This window comes from Macaca fascicularis, chromosome 2, assembly GCF_037993035.2.
Source record: "Macaca fascicularis isolate 582-1 chromosome 2, T2T-MFA8v1.1".
NCBI lineage: Eukaryota > Metazoa > Chordata > Mammalia > Primates > Cercopithecidae > Macaca > Macaca fascicularis.
The window spans coordinates 180742774-180762310 of NC_088376.1; the positions used below are offsets into that span (position 1 = coordinate 180742774).

The window sequence follows — 19537 nt, forward strand, 5'->3', positions numbered from 1 at the left end:
GTCTGAGCCTGCCTCACCCTGAGTCACATCCTCACCCTAAGCCACATCCTCGAGTGTACCTGTTGGAATGCTTTTAGCTGCAAGTATCAAAATACCTGACTCAAACGGTAGGAACAATAAGAAGTGTTCTAACAGTAAGTATTGACGACATAAGAGAGACTCTGAAGCATAATGGACTGCTGGGCAGTGAACCTAAAGGCTCAACTATGTCATCAAAGCCACAGGTTCTTTCTACTTTTCATCCTGCTATTCACACTCTTTATTTTATTCTAAACTTGGTTCCCCTTATGTTTCCAGTAAGTTCTCAGTGGCAAAAAGAGGCTAAATGTTTTCCTGTTCATGTCCACTGGGAGAGAAAAAACGAGTTTTCTCCAGCAATCAAAGAACTGCTCTTTCTTTTATACTGTTTGGGACAACTTAGGTCATATGCTTACCTCTAAACCAATACAGATGCTCCTGAACTTATGATGATGTTATATCCAGATAAAACAATTAAATGTTGAAAATATTGTAAGTCAAAAATGCATTTAATACAGTTGACCTACTGAACATCATAGCTTAGCCTAACCTACCTTAAACATGCTCAGAACACTTACATTAGCCTATAGTTGGGCAAAATAATGTAATACAAAGCCTATTTTCTAATAAAATATTAAATATGCAATTTTTTGAATACTGTATTAAAAATGAAAACAAATGTTGTATAAGTATTCATCATTAATGTACACAGCTAAAAGCACCATCATAAAGTGGAAAAATTGTAAGTTGAAGCAAAAGTTGGGAATCATCTGTAACTGCTGCCACATGAAGCTATGAGCCGATTGGCTTAGGCTTAGCTTCCTGAACCACCATATTCAAGAAGTATGAGACATATACTGTGTTTTAACTAATCAAGAACTAACAAGGAGCTCAGTCAGTTCTGTAAACTACAAATGGGAAAATAAAGATCCTTACAGCATAGAATTTTTGACATAATTTTGACATGTGCTCACATGAGTCTAAATTTGAGAGTACACACCATTAGTGGCTACGAATAATTCCAGCGACACATTTTTAAAACGTCTGGTCTTAAATATAAAACGTGCCTTGGACACAATACCTGTCATGCCCACCGAAGGTATTCCTCTAAGGACATTCTCACCAGACGTGAAATCTCTTCTCCTTCCCTTAAAAATCTTCAGTTGGCTTCACAACTATTTAACAGGAGAAACAAAATAAACTTTAGCATTCCTTTCTTCTTGGACTCCTTTAGAAAGTTGTAGAGCATTATTTTCCTTTTGTATTTCAGCAATTCTGTTTGTGGGCAGCTTTTGTTTTTTTTTTTTTTTTTCTCTAAGCTGATCATTATGGATAAACATAAAATCTCTAAATAGATTTTCCTAGTCAGTTAACCATATTCTTGGGGGAAAACATAAGGTAGAATCATTATTAAAAAGCATTCTCAGTAATACACACATCTTTATTATGTCAGTCTTTTGCCAAAAAAAAATAAGATTGATAGTAAATTCCATTTAATTTTTTTCTTCACAAAATCAAGCCATCTGCCTCAAAACACACCACCAGCCTCTGTTAGATGAATTCACACATTTGAAAGCCCCGAAGTAACCATTTGAATGGAAATTGGACACTTCTTGTCATTTAGGAAGCTTTTTTAAACTGGAAAGGCTTCTCGTTTGTTCAATTAAATGTGTGTGTATGCAATACACTTTATGAAATTTATCCCAAAACAGTGAGGGCTGAAATAATATTTGAAACAGATGGCACAGCTGCTGTACTTAGAGAGCTACCCATGGACATAGATGGGGACATTGAGGGAACTATGGAGTGCAAGCCAAAATATTGTACAATCAAGACTCTTAGTCACAGCCATTAAAGATGGGAAAATCTTTTTAATGTCAACCTCTTCCATAATGGAGGTGTGTGGAAAGGGCTACGATGTAAGTCAAGTGGAATTTATATCCTTTTCTGGATGAACACTTTTCTTCTCAGTTGAGCCTTAAAATTTGAAAATACTGGATCTGCTGCCTTGGAGTTTTCTCTCTCTTGAATACTATTTGAAAACAATGCTGAAAGTATCATTCCCAAGGGAATGTTAGACAGTGGCATATGCACAGCAGAGAAAAGCAAATTATAGTGTTTAAAGCTAGAGGGAGGGAACTGATGGAAATCACAGACATCATTTCTCTAGTACCCTAATTTTATAGGTGAGGAAACAAAGGCCAAGGAGGGTTAAATGACTTCTCCTCCACCCCACAGTACTGGTCTCTGGAGACTCACTCCCAGGCAACTTCCGTCACAAATACTGCTTACTAAAAGGAAAGTTTGGGTATTTTTTTTTTTATTTTATGCCATTTTATTTCATTTCGTTTTAAATAACACTGTCACATTTTTTAAAATTCCATTACTTATGAGGCAGATTTGAAAGGCAAAGTAGAGAAACAGATCAATTTTTTCTTAAAATTGCTTTAAGGTAAATTATTTTACAAAAATGGAAGTATATATGCTCTAATTTGGGGAAACTGTGTGTGAACAAGATATTTGGCTAGATTTTTCATTTCACATTAATCATGTGGACATAATTTGCATGTTGTTTTACAACACCTAACAATTCTGCATATTAATCTAATCAAGGAGGCTAATTTTTAAACACAACATTTTTGAACTCAGAATTTGTGAGTGGGTGTAATATGCCTGTAATATTACAACCCCCAATTGTAATATGCAACCCCCAATCTTCTGCCCTACATGTAAGTCATAAGCAGTGAACAGAAGGAAAATATTCCAATATTCATAGCAACAATTCTTTTCAAATGCAGCAGTGTCTGGAGTCCAAAGGTTCATACATTTCCCTCTCTGTGGTGGCTTTACAGACATGAGTGTTGAAAGCAGATGCCTTCAGTTTCTCTCAGGGAGATCCCTGAACTACTGAAAATGACAAATCTCGGCAATCACCTTCAGGTTCCCATATTCTTCTACATTGAAAAGAAATGGGTAAAATCTTTCATAAGAAAAGCAACAAATAACTAAGTTTATCCATCATCTTCTCTGAAGTACTGCTAACGAAACAGAAATGAAGCCATATCCATCTGCAAAGGAACTTTTTCCCAGTAGACAATGATTCTGTACATCAGTGGAGTCCTCCTGGTGAGGGCAAATTGATTTTCTAGAACATTCTTGGTTATTCCAGGGAGAGAATAAAGTCGCAGCCTGACACGTTAACCTCCCACTACATTTCTAAGACAGGATCTATACACCTGGAACAGAGAAATAATTAGGGCAACTTCAGGTCACTTCAACAGAAAGTCTATTTAGGTCTGAATGACCCCAACAATTGGATTATTTACTACCTTTGCCTCACCAATTATTTCACCATGGCTCTGTGAATGCATGGTTGTAACACAGTCTTTGTCTCCGTGAAAGTCAGAGGAGTAGTTCCTGAAAAGCAATAACTGCACACAACTAACATGTACACTGATAACCAGCATGGCGTCTCTCCAAAGTAAGATTATACTTCTCTACCTTTTGCACTCAGGGAAAACAAATAAATTTCTCCAGCACCCTGAAAAGTATCAATCTATTTGTTTCCAATGCATGTTTTTGATGGGTTTTTATAACAAATTTTAAAATTAGAAAGGCTCAAATACACTGATCTTAGAACTTCTTTTAAGCTGCTGACATTTCCTTTCTCACATAATAAGTGATGAAAGCCAGTCAACAGTTAAAGGGTGTTTCCGTTTCTTTGATGTGGTCTTCTGTGTTACAAAACCTCACTGAAATTCATTCCTATGAAGTTCTACATCAGGATGTATAAGTCATCCATACAAACGCACACATTCATTCACATATATGCTAATTTGGAAAGAGGGAGAAAAGGAGAATTTTATTTGGGGAAAAAAAAAGCAGCACAGCAAACCTATCTTTGAATTACTTCTACCATTTTGTTTTTCTATTAGTATACTGGAATGTCTATCCTAGGGCAACATGGATAGCTAATCTCATATTCATTCCTGAAAGTTCTAATTAATGATCCAGGAACTCATTCTGAGGTAAGAGAGCCTACCATTTGGTGTTCCGTGTCATTTAGGGTCATTTGCAATTGAATGCTGCAGGAGATGATTTGCAGTGCTGACTTGTAAGTATTGCTCAAGTTATCTTATGTCAAACTACATACTCTGGAGGGACTGTGAGAAACTGAAAGAGAGAAATAAAAGAGTTTTAACACAAAGGACTTTATATGAAACAAGAAATGAAACCCTTTATTAGTCTCTAAATAAAGAATTGTAAGACAGATGAGGAGAGTGTCCATCCTTAATCTGTTTGATGACGGGAAGAAAAGCAAAGACGGCTATAGAGAAGAAAAATACCATCAACAATGAGTGATCAGTTCCCAAAGACCTGTGAAAGTCAGAGTAACAGTAAGAGGGGCCACAGCAGCAGGGATGGACACTACCAGGTGATGACCGAGAATTTAAGCTTCCAAACAAAATATATAGACCACCCTAAAAAATTAAAGTGGTGTTTCTTTATCCTCTACTATGCATTTGAAAGTCATCTGCTTCTACTTCTTGAAAGTTCACACTTTTCAACCCAGGTTAAGACCTTCTGTCACTTCTCCATGGGCCCCTGCTCCCTCCATACAACAACCTCCAAGCCTTACCATTGTGAGCAATTATGATAGGTGTATTTTTCTGGAGGTATATTATATCACAATGAAATAAAGACACAGCCACAAATTAACAGACAAATATGAAATACGTCAAACCACACCTAGCCAGTTCTGTTTCTGAGAAAGATGGTGAGTTGTTCAGTGTATTCTTTGCAGCCTGAATTTTTTAACAAGAGAAGATGCATCTTCCTCAGAGCTAAACCCCAGCCTCCTTCTCAGAGTTTCCTTCCTCCCTGGTCTTATTACACTACTGAACGCTACCATCTTACATGGAGCTGTTACCCATTTTTCCTTCTGTTCTGCAATCTATAATTTTCATATCACAAGTTGGCATATGAAATTTAATAATATTCTTAGATTTATTTAATTCTAATATTCAGTTTCATGTTGTGATTTTGGAAAAACATAACTTACTGGAACCAAGTTATTACTCTTAACCATGAATGTTTCAAATACCTTTCAAAGGATAAATTATCTTCTACTTTTTCCAGTTTAACCAACCCCACCCACACGGATGCACACAAAATCTTGTAAAAGTTGACAATTAAAAGGCCAACTTGAAGTGTGCTTATGAATGGCAATCTAAAGCTTGATAAAAGTAAATTAGAAATCCAATGATCAGAAAAATCCAGTTGGGATAACTCAATTCACAACCATGATCTTTAAATAATTTCTTAAAAATAAAAATCTCAGCCGGGCGCGGTGGCTCACGCCTGTAATCCCAGCACTTTGGGAGGCCCAGGCGGGCGGATCACGAGGTTAGGAAATCGAGACCATCCTGGTTAACATGGTGAAACCCCGTCTCTACTGAAAATGCAAAACAAAATTACCCAGGCATGGCAGTGGGGGCCTGTAGTCCCAGCTACTCCGGAGGCTGAGGCAGGAGAATGGTGTGAACCGGGGGGGCGGAGCTTGCAGTGAGCGGAGATAGCACCACTGCACTCCAGCCTGGGCGACAGAGCGAGATCCCGTTTCAAAAAATAAAAAAATAATAATAAATAAATACAAATCTCATTCTATACTTCCAATCAATGTCGCTCAAGCAAATGCATCATTGTACATAAAGGATTAAATTCCTCTATGTATCTTAGATGTCTGTAGCTTTTGAATGAGAAGACAATTTCTTGGCAGAAAATAGATAAAGTTCCATATGGCTCCTGTCTATTTATTTCAAAAATTCTGTTGCAATTAGGATCCCTTCTCATAATAAAAACATGATGAGACTGACAGTTTTCTGAAATCATAGCTAGTATATTAGGAAAATTTGCTCTTGGTTTTCAATAACTACAAAGCATAACAGAGGAACAAATTATTGATCAAAGAGGGCCTGAAATGTTAACCACCTTCTTAAGGAATTGTATTTACCTGAAATTCAGTTCAACTTTAGGAAGTTCTCATGTACAATGGCAACTCGTTATAAATTTCTCCATTTTTATAAATTACTTCCTGCTAAAATTTGCTTTAATTTTTTTAAAAAAAAAAAGATAAATGGAAATTTGAAAAGTAGAAAGTAGATTGGAAGATACATCGATCTTGAGAAGGTGAAGGAGTCAAATATCACATTTAAAACTCTATTTTCCAAGGTGGCCAAACATAAGCCTTCACCCATCATTTTCCCTGCAAGAACACCGAACTGGACAACTATCCACACAATAAAACATCCTCACAGGAACCAAAAATCAGGTTTGTGATCAGAGTACCTAGTTTTTTGTTTTTGTTTTTGTTTTAGACGGAGTCTCACTCTGTCACCGGGGCTGGAGTGCAGTGGCGTGATCTCGGCTCACTGCAAGCTCCGCCTCCCAGGTTCCCGCCATTCTCCTGCCTCAGCCTCCCGAGTAGCTGGGACTACAGGCACCCGCCACCAGGCCCGGCTAATTTTTTTTATTTTTAATAGAGACGGGGTTTCACCGTGTTTGCCAGGATGGTCTCGATCTCCTGACCTGGTGATCCACCCGCCTTGGCCTCCCAAAGTGCTGGGATTACAGGCGTGAGCCACCGCACCAGGCCAGAGTACCTAGTTTTAACTTTATATCACAGAAAGAGACACTAAAGAGGATGGGAAAGACAGTCTTGAATTGCCAGAGCCAACCCTCTTCCTTCCTGTGGCAGTGGTCACATAGCACTGAAAGAGAATCTGTGCACTTAGGGGAAGGAGAGCACAGTGATTGTGGGACTTTGCATTGGATCTCAGCACTGCCCTATCACAGTGAAAGCAACACCAGGCAAAACTCACCTGGTGCCCACAGAGGGAGCATTTAGTCCATTTCTAGCCAGAGAGAATCACTTATCTCAGTGGGCAGAACCAGAGTTCTGGCAAGCCTTGCCACCACAGGCTAAAGTGCTCTGGGGTTCTAAATAAACTAGAAAGGCAGTCCAGGCCACAAGGACAAAAATTCCAGGGTAAAACCTTGTTGCTGTGCTGGGCTCAGAGCTAGTGGACTTGAGGGGCATGTGACCTAGTAAAACATCAGCTGAAGTGGCCAAGGGAGTGCTTGCATCTCCCTAACCCCAACCACAGGCAGCATAGGTCACAGCTCTGGAATAGACTCTCACATTCCAAGCCCTAGTTCTTGGATGACATTTCTACAAACACCCTGGGCCAGAAAGAAACCCACTGGCTTGGATTAAGATGATGGATAGAAAGCAGGACTAGCTTGCTTCCCCAACTCAGACAGAAAGAGCAGCATGTAGAGACTCACATTACAAACTTTTGCTCCACGAACTATTACAGGAACATACCAGGAGTGACAAGAGAATCCACAGACCCTTTGAGGAAACTGGATCACTGCTGCAGGCTCCCCGAGATGCTGGAAAATTGGGAATCTGTTTGCTTTCTCAATGGGGAGGCTCGTGGTCTGGGGCAAGCTCTCAGCCCTGGTCACTGGCTTCCTGGAAATAGAATTGGTACTGTTGGGGAAGATGAGGGGAGTGAGACCAGCCTTTAGGACTGCAGGCTGTGTGGGAATGGGACGGGGCCTGTGACTGCCAGCTCTCCCCAGCTTCCATGGTGGCCTGTATGACTCAGCAGATGTGGCCATAATCCCTCTGAAAATATAATTCCACTGGACTGGGAACCATAACCCCATTCCCAACAGCAGCTGCAGCAAGCCCTGCCCAAGCTAAGGCTGAGCTCAGACATGCCCATCCCTGCCCCCACGTGGTGGTCTTTCTCTACCTGCCCTGGTAGCCAAAAACGAAGTCCATAATCTCTTGGGAGCTCTATGGCCCCGCCCACTGCCTGAGAAACCTGAATACTTAACCAGGTGTCCCTAGGGTGAGTTTGCATCCTCCTCCCTGTAGGACTGCAGCTGACGCACTATTGAAAGTGCCACCACCTGGCTGGAGGCCAAAAATTACAAAACCAGTGTGCTAAACAAAAATACAACCAAGGGCCCTCACAGAGTCAACTTCACTCCCCTGCTACCGCCACTAGAGCAAGTGCTGGTATCCACAGCTGTAAGACTCGAAGATGAATCACATCACAGGACTCTGCAGTCACTCCCCAGTACCAGCCCAGAGCCCAGTAGCTCTTCTGGGTGGCTAGATTCAGAAGACCAAAACCAATCCATACAGTTCGGCTCTCAGGAAGCCTCTTTCCTAGGAGAAGGGGGAAAACACCACATCAAGGGAGCATCCCATGGGACAAAAAAATCTGAACAGCAGTCCTTGAATCCCATACCTTCCCTCTGACATAGTCTACCCAGCTGTGAAGGAACCAGTAAAACAATTCTGGTAATACGACAGAAAAGGTTCTTTAGTGCCTCCAAAAGATCATACCAGCTCACTGGCTCACTGGCAATGGATCCAAACCAAGACAAAATCTCTGAAGTGCCAGAAAAAGATTTCAGAAGGTCAGTTATTAAGCTAATCAAGAGGCACCACAGAAACATGAAATCCAACTTAAAGAAATCAAAAACATGATACAGGATACGAAAGGAAAATTCTTCAGCGAAATAAATAGCATAAACAAAAAGCAATCACAATTTCTGGAAATCAAGGACATACTTAGAGAAATACAAAATGCACTGGAAAGTCTCAGCAATAGAATTAAACGAGTGGAAGAATGGACCTTAGAGCTTGAAGGCAAGGCTGCTGAATTAACCCAATCCATCAGAGACAAAGAAAAAAAGAATTTTAAAAAATGAACAAAGCTTCCAAAAAGTTTAGGACTATGTTAAACATCTGAACCTAAAAATAACTGGTGTTCCCAAAGAAGAAGAGAAATCTAAAAGTTTGGAAAACATATTTCAGGGAATAATCAAGGAAAACTTCCCTGGCCTTGCTAGAGATCTAGACATCCAAATACAAGAAGCTCAAAGAATACCTGGGAAATTCATCACAAAAAGATCATCCCCTAGGGACATAGTCATCAGGTTATCTGAAGTCAAGATGAAGGAAATAATCTTAAGAGCTGTGAGTCAAAAGCATCAGGTAACATATAAAGGAAAACCTATCAGATTAACAGCAAAATTATCAGCAGAAACCATACAAGCTAGAAAGGATTGGAGTCCTATTTCTAGCTTCCTTAAACAAAACAAATATCAGCCAAGAATTTTGTATCCAGCAAAACTAAACTTCATAAATAAAGAAAAGATACAATCTTTTTCAGACAAAGAATTCACCACTACCAACCCAGCACGACAAGAACTGCTAAAAGGAGCTCTAAATCTTGAAAAAAATTCCTGAAATACACCAAAATAGATCTTCCTTAAAGTACCAATCTCACAGGACTTATATAACAATAGCACAATGAAAAAAATGAGGCATTCAGGTTACAAAGAGCACGATGAATAGAATCATACCTCACATCTCATCTCAATACTAACATTGAATGTAAACGGCCTAAACGCTCCACTGAAAAGATACAGAATGGCAGAATGGATAAGAATTCACCAACCAAGTTTCTGCTGTCTTCAGGAGACTCACCTAACACATAAGGACTTAAATAGACTTAAGGTAAAGGTGTGGAAAAAGTTAATCCATGCAAATGGGCACCAAAAGTGAGCAGGAGTAGCTATTTTTATAGCTTTGAAGCGACAGCAGTTAAAAAAAGCCAAAGAGGGACATTATATAATGATAAAAGGACTAGTCCAAGAGGAAAATATCACAATACTAAATATATATGCACCTAACACTGGAGCTCCAAAATTTATAAAGCAATTAATACTAGACCTAAGAAATGAGATAGATGGTAAGAAAATAATAGTGGGGGACTTTAATACTGCACTGACAGCGCTAGACAAGTCATCAAGATAGAGTCAACAAAGAAACAATGGTCTTAAACTATACCCTACAACAAATGGACTTAACAGATATTTGCAGACCATTCTACCAAACAACTGCAAAATACACATTCTATTCATCAGCACAGGGAACATTCTCCAAGACAGACCATATGATAGGCCACAAAACAAGTCTCAGTAAATTTAAGAAAATTGAAATTATATTAAGTACTGTCTCAGACCCCAGTGGAATAAAATTGGAAATCAGCTCTGAAAGAAACCCTTAAAACCATGCAAATAAATGGAAATTTAAAAACCTGCTCTTGGTTGATCATTGGGTCAACAATGAAATCGAGACGAAATTAAAAAATTATTTGAACTGAATGATAATAGTGACATGACCTATCAAAACTTCTGGGATACAGCAAAAACGGTGCTAAGAGGAAATTTCATAGCATTGAATGATTGAATGTTTACATCAATAAGTTTGAAACAGCACAAATAGACAGTCTAAGGTCATACCTTATAGAATTGGAGAAACAAAAACAATCCAAACCCAAACCCAGTAGAAGAAAACAAAAAATCAAAGATAATAGCAGAACTAAGTGAAACTGAAACAAAGAAACAAAAACCACAAAAGACAAATGAAACAAAAAGCTGGTTATTTTTAAAAATAAAATAATACTGATTAACCATTGGGAAGATTAACCAGAAAAGAAGAGAGAAGATCCAAATAAGTTCAATTAGAAATGTAAAGGAAGATACTACAATGGATACCACAGAAATATAAAAGATTATGCAAGGCCACTATAAACACTTTTACGTACATAAACTAGAAAACCTAGAGGAGGGGGTTAAATTCCTGGAAATATGCAGCCGTTCTAGATTAAACCAGGAAGATATAGAATCTCTGAACAGACCAATAACAAGCAACAGGATTGAAATGGTAATAAAAAAAATTGCCAAAAAAAAAGTCCAGGACCAGATCAATTCACAGCTAAATCCTATCAGACATTAAAAGAAAAATTGGTGCTAATCCTATTGACACTATTCCATAAAATAGAGAAAGATAGAGAATCCTTCCTAAATCATTCTATGAAGCTAGCTTCACCCTAATACCAAAACCAGGGAAGGACATAACAAAAAGAGAAAACTACAGACCAATATCCCTGATGAACATAGATGCAAAAATCTTCAATAAAATACTAGCAAATCTAATCCAACAGCATATCAAAAAGATAATCCACCATGATATAGTGGGTTTCATACTAGGGATGCAGGGACGGTTTACTATATATGTAAGTCAATAAATGTGACACACCACATAAACAGAATTAAATCAAAAATCACATGATCATCTCAATAGATACAGAAAAAGCATCTGTCAGAATCCAGCATCCCTTTATGATTAAAACCCTCAGCAAGATCCGCATAGAAGGGACATACCTTAAGGTAGTAAGAGTCATCTAAACAAACCCAGAACCAATGTTATACTGAATCGGTAAAAGTTGAAAGCATTTCCCCTGAAAACTGGAACAAGACAAGGATGCCCACTTTCGCCACTTCTACTCAACATATCATTGGAAGTCCTTGCCAGAGCAATCAGACAAGAGAAAGAAATAAAGGGCATCCAAATCGGTAAAGAGGAAGTCAAACAGTCACTGTTTATTGAGGATATGATCATGTACCTAGAAGACCTTAAAAACCCATCCATAAACTCCTAGAACCAATAAACGAATTCATCAAACTTTCAGGATACAAAATTAATGTACACAAATCAGTAGCTCTGCTATATACCAACAGTGACCAAGCTGAGAATCAAATCAAGAACTTAACCCCCATAGTTACAAAAAATAAAATAAAATACTTAGGAATATACCTAACAAATAAACGTGAAAGACCTCTACTAGGTGAACTGCAAAGCACTGCTGAAAGAAATCATAGATGACATAAACAAATGGAAACACATCCCATGCTCATGGATGGGTAGAATCAATATTGTGAAAATGACCATACTGCCAAAAGCAATCTACAAATTCCATGCAATTCCCATCAAAATACCATCATCTTTCTTCACAGAACTAGAAAAAATGATCTTAAAATTCATATGGAACCAAAAGAGAACCACATAGCCCAAGAAAAACTAAGCAAAAAGAACAAATCTGGAGGCATCACATTACCCAGCTTCAAACTATAAAGCCATAGTCACCAAAACAGCAGGGTACTGGTATAAAAATCGGCACATACACCAATGGAACAGAATAGAGAACCCAGAAATAAACCCAAATACTTACAGCCAACTGATCTTCCACAAAACAAACGAAAACATAAAATAGCAAAAGGACACCCTATTCAAACAATGGTGATGGGATAATTGACAAGCCACATGTAGAAGAATGAAACTGGATGCTTATCTCTCACCTTAGGCAAAAATCAACTCAAGATGGATCAAAGACTTAAATCTAAGACCTGAAACCATAAAGATTCTAGAAGAAAACATCAGAGAAACCCTTCTAGACATTAGCTTAGTCAAAGACTTCATGACCAAGAACCCATGAACAAATGCAACCAAACAAAAGATAAATAGATGACCAAGCACCCAAAAGCAAAAGCAAAATAAAAAAGATAAATAGATATAACTTAATTAAACTAAAAAGCTTCTGCACAGCAAAAGAAATAATTAATGGAGTTAACAGACAGCCCAGAGTATGGGAGAAAATCTTTACAATCTATACATCTGACAAAGTACTAATATCCAGAATCTACAATGAACAAATCAGCAAAAAAAAACAAAAACAAAAACAAAAACAAAAAAAAATCCCATCAAAAAATGGGCAAGACATAAATAGACAGTTCTCAAAAGAAGATACACAAATGGTCAACAAGCATATGAAAAAACACCCACCATCACTAATTATCAGGAAAATGCAAATCAAAATCACAATGCAATATCACCTCACTCTTGCAAGAAAGGCCATAATCAAAAAACCATAGATGTTGGCATGGATGTGGTGAAAAGGGAACACTTTTATGCTGTTGATGGAAATGTACACTAGTACAACCACTGTGGAAAACAGTGTGGAGATTCCTTAAAGAACTAAAAGTAAATCTGCCATTTGATCAACAATCTCACTACTAGGTATCTGCCCAGAGGAAAGTCATTATACAAAAAAGATACTTGCACATGCATGTTTATAGCAGCACAATTTGCAATTGCAAAAATATGGAACCAGCACAAATGCCCATCAATCAATGAGTGGATACAGAAAATGTAATATATATATATGTACATATATATACCATGGAATACTATTCATTCATCAAAATGAAAAAGGGAACAAAATAATGGTATTCACAGCTACCTGATTGGAGACTATTTTCTAAGTGAAGTAACTCAGGAATGGAAAACCAAACATCATATGTTCTTACTCATATGTGGGAGCTAAGCTATGAGGATGCAAAGGTATAAGAATGATACGTTGGGTTTTGGGGACCCTGGGGAAAGGGTAGGGGGTGGCAAGGAATAAAAGACTATACATTTGGGTACAGTGTACCCTACTTGGGTGACGAGTGCACCAAAATCTCAGAAATCACTGCTAAAGAACTTATTCGTGTAACCAAATACCACTTGTTCCTCAAAAACCAATTGAAATTAAAAAATTCTTGAAAAATAAAATAAGTAAATAAAAAGAAACTCACTGACCTGAAGAGAAAGATCCAATCATGGAAAGATTCATCACCTACTGCCTAAAGAGCACCTGGGCTCTAAATAGCAGCAGTGATACACAAGCAGTACTCATCATGGGACTTGTGTGAGACTCAGAAACATGTTGGCTTCAGGTGTTATCCAGCACATTCCCAACTGTGGTGGCTACAGAGAGAGACTCCTCTGCTTGTGGAAAGTGGAAAAAAGAGAGGGAAAGGCTTCATCTTGTGGCTCTGGTGCCAGCTCACCCAGAGTAGATAGATAGATTCCTAGGGTTTTCAACTCCACCCCTGGCTCCCAGACAACATCTCTGGGCCCCTTCTGGAGCTTGGGGGAACTTGCCAACCTGAAAGGAAGGACACAGGCCAGGCTTGCCATCTGCTGATTGTAGAGCCCTAGGGCCTTGAGTGAACACAGGCAGTGACCAGGCAGTGGTCACTGTAAGCCTTGGGCAAAACCCAGTGCTATGCTGGCTTCAAGTCTGACCCAGTACAGTCTCAGTGGTAGTGACCATAGGGGTATTGATGCCACCCCTTTCTCAACTTCAGGCAGCTCAGCACAAAGAGAGAGACTCTGTTTGTTTGGGATAATGTAAGGGAACAGAACAAGAGTCTCTAACTCATAATCCAGAGAATTCTTCCAGATCTCATCCAAGACCACCAAGGCAGTACCTCTGTGAGTCTGCAAGAGCCACAGTGTTACTGGGCTTGGAGTGCTCCCTAATGCAGATATGGCTGCAGAGAGCAAAAACTTCGATTATAACACCCAAATCCCTTCAAGTATCTGGAAACCTTCCCAAGAAGGACAGGTGCATACAAGCCCAATCTGAGAAGATTATAATACATATTTAACTCTTCAATGTCCAGAAGCTGACGGATATCCACAAGCCTCAGGACCATCCAGGAAAACGTGACCTCACCAAATGAACTAAAAAAGGCACCAGGGACGAATCAGGGAGAGACAGAGATATGCCACCTTTCAGACAGATAATTTCAAGTAGCTATTTTGAGGAAGTTCAACAAAATTCCAGATAACACAGAATAAGAATTCATAATCGTATTAACTACATTTAACAAATACAGTGAAATAATTAAAAGGAAAAAAAAACAGAATTTCTAAAGTTGAAAAATGCAGGGTTGGGTCCAGATGGTGGACTAGAAGCAGGTCATGTGTGCTGCTTTCCTGGAGGGGAAACAAAAAGGCTAGTGAACACTGACCCTACAAGCAAATCATCTGGCAAGAAACCATGTCAATATCCATCAAGGTAACAGGGAGACACAGAGAACAGAAAGGAGCAAAGCTGGGCAGCAGACCATCTGGGATTGACACAGAGCCAAAAGAAGCTCCCCAACACAAAAAACAGTGAGGGAGTGATTGTCCCCTGGGGGAGCCACACTCTCCACAGGGACCTGAGCAAGCCTGGGAATAGGAGAATCCTCCATGGTGCCCCCACCCCCATGCTGTGCTTCTAAACTGAGACAGAGAGCCACTCAGAGCTTTTGCTGAGGCAACTTTCAAGTCCACAGGGACCTCTAAAAGCCTTGGACCTTGAAATACACAGGCATCAGTGTCATAGCCCAATAGAGGCAACAGTCACAGTGACTGGAAGCAGTAAGATCACTCTATCCTGTCACCAGAAAAGGCATGGTGCCAGTTGCCGGCCCAGTGGTCATGCTTCTACATGAACTAAACCAGGGACACAGTCTCCTGTTGTCCTGGGAAACTCCACCCTCCTCTGCTGCATGTAGCCAGGCAGGCTATAGCTGCTAGAGCTTCCAGGCAAGTAGTCCCACTTCCGCCAGAACTCTGCAGGCAGGTGAAACTCCATGTTCCCCTGGAAAGCACCCACACAGTGGATTAGGTGACCCTAAACACTCCCACATCTTCTATTTGAGTGGGACTTGCTGGTGTGGGCAGTGCCCAAGCAAGGAGGAGCCCTCACTCCTTGATCACTGAGAGAAATGAGACACCTGAGTTCGTGGGTCAGTGAAGGAGCAGGGTGTGCCTCCCTCTGCAAGGCTGATCCAGCAAGAATACAGACTATCTACCAACCACAAACCATGCCTGAGGGAGCCCTGTGGACCAGAATACTTAACAAATGAAATCTGGGCACAGAGCCAGTGATCAAATTGTGTTCCTCTAAGACCCAGGAGCAGACTAGGTGAGCAGGCCATCTCTCTCCCAACCCCTTCCCAACAACAAAGCACTACTGCCAACTGTGCCAAAACACAAAACAGCCATGCCCCAGAATATAAGACTGTATTAGTCTGTTTTCACACTGCCATAAAGAACTACCTGACACTGGGTAATTTATGAAGAAAAGAAGTTTAGTTGACCCATAGTTCTGCAAGCTTAACAGAAAGCATGGCTGGGAGACCTCAAGAAACTTACAATCATGACAGAAGGGCAAAGTGTAAGCAAGCATTTCTTACCATGGTGGCAGGAGAGAGAGATAAGGCGGAAGCACCACACACTTTAAACCATCAGATCTTATGAGAACTTACTCACTATCAGAAGAACAGCAAGGGGGAAATCCACCCCCATGATTCAATCACCTCCCATGAGGTCCCTTGGAAGTTCGTTACTTCCAAGATAAAATGGGGGGACGGGCATTGGGTGAATGCTCCCATTCTAAGTAGGAAAAATGGACCAAAACAAAGGGACTATAGCCCCAAAACCTAGCAGGGCAGACATTATGTCTTAAAGCTTCAAAATGATCCTCTTTGACCCCATGTCTCATATCCAGGGCACACTGATGCAACATGTGTGCTCCCAAGGCCTTGGGAAGCTCTGCCCATGTGGTGATGCAAGGTACAGCCCCCTGGCTGCTTTCATGGGCTGGCATTGAGTGCCTGAGGATCTTCCAGGCACACAGTGCAAGCTGTCAGGGGATCTACCATTTGGAGGTCTGGGGGATGGTGACCCCTTTCTCATAGCTCCATTAGGCAGTGCCCTAGTGGGAACTCTATGTGGGGGCTTCAACCCCACATTTCCCCTCTGCACTACCCTAGTACAGGTTGTCCATGAGGAGTCTGCTCCTGCAGCAGATATCTTCCTGGACATCCAGACATTTCCATACATTCTCTAAAATCTAGGCAGAGGTTCCCAAACCTCAACTCTTGCCTTCTGTGCACCCACAGGCCCGTCACCATGTGGAAGCCACCAAGGCTTGGGGCTTGCACTCCCTGAAGCAACAGCTTGAGCTACATGTTGGCCCCTTTTAGCCACCGCTGGAGTTGGAGCAGCTGGGATACAGCATGCTATGTCCCGAGGCTGCATAGAGCATGAGAACTCTGAGCCCAGCCCACAAAGCCATTTTTCCTTCCTAGGCTTCTAGGCCTGAGAATGGAGGAGTGCTGTGAAGGTCTCTGACATGCCCTGGAGACATTTTCCCCACTGTCTTAGCTATTAACATTTGGCTCTTCTTTACTTATGCAAATTTCTGCAATTGGCTTGTATTTCTCTCCAGAAAATTGGTTTTCCTTTTTTACCATATGGTCAGTTTGCAAATTTTCCAAACTTTTAAATTCTGCTTCCCTTTTAAATATAAGTTCCAGTTTCAGATAATCTCTTTGTTCATACATATGAGTGTTCACTTTTAGAAACAGCCAGGTCACTTCTTGAATGCTTTGCTGCTTAGAAATTTCTTCTGCCAGATACCCTAAGTCATCTCTCTGAAGTTCAAATTTCCTGCTTTCATGCAGGAGCAAAATGCCACCAGTCCCTTTACCAAAGCATAATAAAAGTGACTTTTAATTTAGTTCTTAATAAGTTCCTCATCTCCATCTTAGACCACCTCTGCCTGGACTTAATTGTCCATATCACTATCAGCATTTTGGTCAAAACCATTCAACAAGTTTCTAGGAAGTTCCAAACTTTCTTACATCTTCCTTTATTCTTCTGAGCCCTCCGAACTGTCCCAATCTCTGCCCATTATGCAGTTCCAAGTCAATTCCACATTTTCAGGTATCTTCATAGCAGTGCCCCACAGTCCTGGTACCAGTTCTCTGTATTAGTCTGTTTTCACACTAGTAGAAAGAACTACCTGAGACTAGGAAATTTATGAAGAAAAGAGATTTAATTGACTCACAGTTCTGCAGACTTAACAGGAAGCGTGGCTGGGAGGCCTCAGAAAACTTACAATAATGGTGGAAGGATGAAGGGGAAGCAAGCATATTTTGCCATGGTGGCAGGAGAAAGAAAAAGATAAGGGAGAAGCACTGCACACTTTAAACCCATCAGATCTCATGAGAATTCACTTACTATCATGAGAACAACAAGGGGGAGTTCCACCGCATGATCCAATCACCTCCCACCAGGCCCCTTCTCCAATTTAACATAAGATTTGGGTGGGAACACAAATCCAAACCATATCGTATCCTATCTGCCAGCTAACACTCTTAAGCACCACCTTCTGACGGCAGCCCAAAATACAGTAACAATATATTTTACCAGTATGCATTGCCTGTGAAAACTAAGGCAAAGATCCAGCCACAAATAAACATTTTGTAGAGTGCTGACCCTCTGAAAACACTCAGAAATGAAGCCAACTGACTATATTCAACCTACATCATAGTTAAAAGAACAATAACTCTTACACATGAAAAGGAATCAGAACAAGAACTCGCAACTCCAAAAGCCAGGGTGCCTCCTTACCTACAAATATAAACACTACTCTCCCAGATACAGTTCTTAGCCAGATTAAGATGACTGAAATGATGGGTACAGAATTCAGAATCTGTATGCCAAAATAGCTCAATGGGATCAAAAAGAGAGTTGAAATCTAATCCAAGGAATCCAATAAGACAATCCAAGGGCTGAAAGATGAAATAGTAATATAAAGAAAGAACCAAACTGAACTTCAGAAACTAAAAAATTTACTTCAAGAATTCTACAACATAATCAGAAGAATCAAAAGCAGAATAGATCAAGCTGAAGAAAATCTCAGAGCTTTAAGGCCAGCTCTTTGAATCAACTCAGTCAGACAAAAAAAAAAAAAAAAGAATTATAAAATGAGCAAAGGCTTCAAGAAATATGAGATTATGTAAAGAGACAAAATGTGTAACTCATTGGCATTCCAAAAACAGAAGGGTAGAGGGTAAGTAACTTGGAAAATATATTTGAGTATATAGCCCATGAAAATTTCCCCAAACTTGGTAGAGAAGGGGACATACAAATTCAAAAAATACAGAGAACCTCTGCAAGAGACTATGTAAGATGACCATCCCCAAGGTATATAGTCATCAGATTCACAAAGGTCAAAACAAAAGAAACAATCTTCAAGACAGCTAGAGAGAAGGGCCAGGTCACCTACAAAGAAAACCCCATCAGGCTAGCAGCAGACCCCTCAGCAGAAAACCTAAGACAGAAGAGATTGGGGGCCTATTTTTATCATTCTTAAGGCCAAAAAAAAAAAAAATCTAACCAAGAATATTATACACCACCTAGCTAAGCTTCATAAGCAAAGGAGAAATAAAATCCTTCTCAGACAAGTAAGCACTAAGGGAATTTATCACCACACCACCTTTATAAGAGCTTCTTAAAAAAAGTGGCAAACAAAGGACAAAAGCCTGCTACCTCAAAAATATACTCAGATAGCCCACAGACAATATAAACAACTACATAATCAAATCTTCAAAACAATCAACAACAGGATGACAGGATCAAAATCTTATCTATCAATACATTACCTTGAATATAAATGGTCTACATATCCCACTTAAAAAGCACAGACTGGCAATCTGGACAAAAAGACAAGACCCAACAGTCTGTTTCCTTTAAGAGATGCATCTCACATATGATGAGACACACAGGCTCAAAGTAAAGGGATGGAGGATGATCTACCAAGCAAACAGAAACAAAAAAGAGCAGAAGCCTCTATTCTTATATCAAATAAAACAGATTTTAAACCAACAACAATCATGAAGGACAAAGAAGGGCAGT

The 19537-nt window shown here is 39.9% G+C and overlaps 1 long non-coding RNA gene across 1 annotated transcript in view; it reads right to left on the minus strand.

Moving 5' to 3' along the window:
• LOC123571761 (uncharacterized) overlaps positions 1 to 1226 on the minus strand; it is a 33733-nt gene extending 32507 nt beyond the window's left edge. Inside the window, exon 1 of the long non-coding RNA XR_006695970.2 lies at positions 1100 to 1226. This is a non-coding gene — a long non-coding RNA (uncharacterized lncRNA). The remainder of the gene's footprint in view (positions 1 to 1099) is intronic.
• Between the last annotated feature and the right edge of the window lie 18311 nt (positions 1227 to 19537).